The sequence below is a fragment of the Camellia sinensis genome, chromosome 9 (genome assembly GCF_055761805.1).
Source record: "Camellia sinensis isolate YWXY chromosome 9, ASM5576180v1, whole genome shotgun sequence".
Lineage (NCBI taxonomy): Eukaryota > Viridiplantae > Streptophyta > Magnoliopsida > Ericales > Theaceae > Camellia > Camellia sinensis.
The window spans coordinates 11,956,876-11,961,320 of NC_138969.1; positions in this window are offsets into that span (position 1 = coordinate 11,956,876).

Consider the following 4,445-nt stretch of genomic DNA (forward strand, 5'->3'; position numbering starts at 1 on the left):
TCATTGACAACCGGGGTGTCATTAGGCTCGATTTCTTTATCATCATCTGAACCCTCAAGGAATTATTTCTGAAGTGTAGCAGCGTACTCTGCCAGTGAGCTCGGTATGAAGTACTGAGGAGGATTTAATACCTCAGTCTCAGGTCCATAACCGAGCTGCACCACGGCCCCGCGCCAACCGCACTTAAAAAAGAGATCCTTCGCAGCCTCACACTGCTGGACGTAGAGGGCTTCGCCTTCCTTAAAACCCCGGAGTTTGGCATCCTTCACACTTTCCTTCAGCTTGGTGATCTCGGTGTCCTTCTTCTTCTCAAGCTTTGCAAGCTGGCGCAAATACTTGTCTTTCAGCTCAATTGCAGCCTTTTGTTTTTTAGCTTCAGCCGAGCTAACAAGACTGGTCAGGCGTTCTCGGTTTTTAGCTCGGCTATCTCCTTCCTGGCCTCTTCTAGCTCGGCGTTTTTCTCGGTTACTTCGGCCATGGCTTTCCTTGCGGTTTTTCGAAGCTCCAATACACGCTTGTGAGCAATATGGTTCTTTTGCAAGGCCTGGAAAAGAATGGGAAGTGACTTGTAGAAAAATCGAGTAGAAAATAGTGCAAAATTAGAAAAATCAGCAAAGGAAGTTACTTATAAGCACCATGGATTTGGTGGCCGAATGGATGGCCTTCAGCTCGATCAAATTTTTGTGATGCTTCATGTCTGCTGGTAGGCAAACACTCTTGGCAAGATTAAATGCCATTAGGTGATCTTTTTCAGCGACCACTGAGGCGGTGTCCTGAATAGCTCGGTTCTGGAAAGTGATTTTGGGAGCCCACTTGGAGGAGCCAGCTTGGTTGGAAAGCTCCGGTTGCGGGCTTGGTGGAGGGCTTGGTGGAAGAATGGTTTCGTCTTCATCAACAAGGTGTTGCTCGGTTTGGGTAGTCCGGGCACGCTTGCTTGGGCGAGATGAGGAGGGTTGTTGAGATGGAAGGGTCACCACGGTTTCTTGAGTCTGGATGGGTGGTGGTACCTCGGCTCAGTTTGTTTCGATTAGGAGGGCTCTTACTCTGTTCCTCTTTGCCATCTCTTCTTCCGCAGTAATTCAGACCAAGTTGATTTTGGGCAAGGTTGGATCCGGTTCAGAAGATGCCTCCAGCAAGAAGTCTGTTACTCTGGCTTTTTGTCGACTGCTGTATCTGTACATCGGTTCAAAATTCAGTAGCTTGGCCCAACTTCTTTTAGGATATCGTAGTGCGGCGCGAAGTATGTTTAGATTGGGGTAGCTGTACAGTGACTTGAGGTGGGTTGAATCTGCATAAAGAAGACAATTGTCAGTTCGGTTTAGGAACAAGAAACTGAAATAAAGGAAGGCATGCAAAGAAGCCGAGGTAGTTATACCGGGGGTTCCTTTCTTCCAAGTTATATTGCGGCCTGGGATCTGGGCTTGGTGGTCTTCAAAATTCCCAGATACCCAGAAAAAATCGTCATCATTTAAGTCTTTGTACGGTGTGTCCTTTATTATTTTCTCTCGGTGGCGGCGTATTCTTAGATAATAGACCCAGCCATCTTCTTTTGATCCTAGGGAATATTAGTGGAAGAGTTCAGCTAAGCCGAGGTTAATGCCAGCTTGGCGGTTTAGCTCGGCTATACCATTTATTATGCGGTATGAATTTGTGGAGAGTTGGGTAGGGCATATCCTAGTTTGCCTAAGGAATTCACAAAGTAAAGACTGTACAGGGAATCTTAGTTCGGTTTCTATAATGGACAGGAGGGTAAAAGGTACAAAACCTTGGTTTCCCCATGGTATGATATTTTGTTTGGGTAAGGTGAGATGGACATCGTCAAGAATGTTATACTCCCTTCGGAATTCGGCCAAGCCACCAAGTGTGTCTACTAGAAACCTATATTTACCCATTCTCTATTAAGTTATGAATAAATTAAACTGGTGTTAGCTCAGTCGGAAAAAGGCGTTGAGTAGCTCGGTTAAGCCCTCAAAGGAAGGCCTGGGCAACCTAAAGTTTGCAAAGTGAAAAGAAAAGTGTTAAGCACAGATCATGGGACAGTGCTAAAAGAAATAAAGGCAAGATAAATATAGTCCTAGCTCGGTTTGTAGAAGGGATTTGGTATCCCGGTTTGTGCAAAGGGTTTGTTATCTTGGTTTGTGCATGGGTTTTGTTAGTCCAGTTGAGCCTCTAGGGGCAGCGCTCTTAGTTCGGTCTGAACTACGAAGGCTGGTCTAGCCCCAGGTTATAGCTCGGCCGTGGTCGAGACTATTAAGCACACTATTACGCGGACTTAGTACGGTTTGTTAGCTCGGCAAAATTAAATCAAAAGATGTTTTACTTATTGAAATTACTGGTACAGTGTTAGTTCGATTGGTAAGTCTGGCTAAAGTGACATCAACTACAAACAGCTTTTTAGTTCGGTTATACTGTGATTTTGGATCAAAATTAATGTTTTTCAGTTTATTCATGGAAAATTGGAGGTTCTATTACATGGCTCTTCAATGAAAGAAAGGTATGTGTTTTGAAAAAACAGACAAAATACATGTATTATAAAAGCAAATGCGAAAAATAACAAAAACAAGGTAGATTTGAGTAAACTAGGTCAAAAGGAAGAAATCGAAGATGGACGCAATGGCAGTGAAGAACATGAACTCAGCAAAGTTCAGGGTCGAGAAGAAATAGAAGCCCAGAGAGAGAGAATGAAGGAAATGAATAGTAGGTTGATAGATTCAAAATGAAGAGTGTGTTTTGTGTAGAAGGAAGGACAAAAAAAGAGCGAGACTGTTCAAAAAGCACGGAGTACGAAGACGGCGTGATAGCTGCATTGGGCCAATCAGGGTGGCCCACGTGTCATAGGAATGGGAAACGATTCAGTGGCTGTGATTGAAGAGACGTTATGACCAGACAGGTAGAGTCCGGTGTAAATTTAGTTCGGATAGAAAGGCTCAAGTGTTTGTCTCGGTTGTGCGACTAAAGTTTTATAGCTCGGTTGGAAGGCTGAAACTTTTTAGCTCGGCTGGTAACAGGTAATCCCTATCATGTTGTGCAGATGGAATCAAGGGGCAATTGAGAGGGTAATTTATATAAAAATTGGGCCGAGTTGGGTAATGGGCCGTTATGGGCCACAGTACGAAGGGCTGAGTAAAAAGGCCATGAAGTTACTCCGGTCCAAAAGAGGCTTGAAGTTACTCCGATCCAAAAGAGGCTTGAAATTACTCCGGTCCAAAAAACGCTTGAAGTTACTCCGGTCCCAAAGGGCTTACGGTAAGCTCGGTCGTCACACATGAAGTTATCCCGGTCGGGACCTCGGTATTGGTTAGCACCGGGAGAAATCGGGGTAAGAGTAGTGAATGGAAGAGTCGAGCTAAAGTTAGCTCGGTCTAGTCTGCGGCGTAGCATAGCCATGCTTACCTCGGTCATATTGGAGTCCGACCATGGTAAAACCATCTCACTTGGCTTAAGCAGTGAGGAGGGTGTTGAAGGATAAGTATTATCTTTCGGGAGTATGACTCCCAGGAGGACTCTACATGGAGGAGTAAGAGTCCTAGTAGGATTGTGCCACGCGGAACCTATAAAAGCTCACAACATCACCTATGGAGAGGTAACACAACTTTTGATTCTCGAATACACAGAGCTTTTTGTCTATTTGTCTATTTTGCTGACTTAGGCATCGGAGAGGTATCCGGCACACACCCGCCGGCTAGCTCACGTTTGTGTTTTCAGGGAATAAAGCAACGACGTACGGAGGAGCGCAATCTTGATCAACAGGATTATACGGGAAGAATATTTCGTGCCCGTACAGCATCTATCTTTTTTCTTCATGTTTTCTACGGAATGGCTGTTAACATTACTAATAAAAGTTTATGCAAAACAACTTGAACTGTGGCTCGATGAATTTGAGTGGTTGTATTTTGGCACTTCATCTGCTGCCTAAGATGTGGGCCTTTATAATTGCTGGTAGTTCAAGTGTTTGTAATTACTTCTTGTTTTTAGGTTCACTAACAAGATCACTACATTTATTAGGAAAATATACATACGTTAATGTAGTTTACATGTATGCAAGTAAAATTATGTATACATATGCATGTATAGGTGTCACTTGGCTCTCTGTTTGTTGGCTATGGGTGAAAAAGATTTTAGGGAGGGAAAGTCCCTACGTAGAAGCTTTTAGATTTGTTGGATAGATGGATTGTTTTGATTTTGTTTATTTTTTTTAATGTTTTATACATGGTTTGTGTTGTGGCCCCCTTTTGGTGAATTGAATGCTTGAATGGAATATATTTACACATTGAAACAAAAAGATTAGAAATCAGGAGTTAAGAAACTAGTGCTTCCGTCTAATGTATTATCTTTTTATATCACTTTAGGTAGTTTGTCTGTTTTCCTGATTGTTGTGGTTGCTCATGTCGCATCTAATTGTCTCTGGAAACATCTATTCGCTTTTGTAAATATTGAATTTTGCA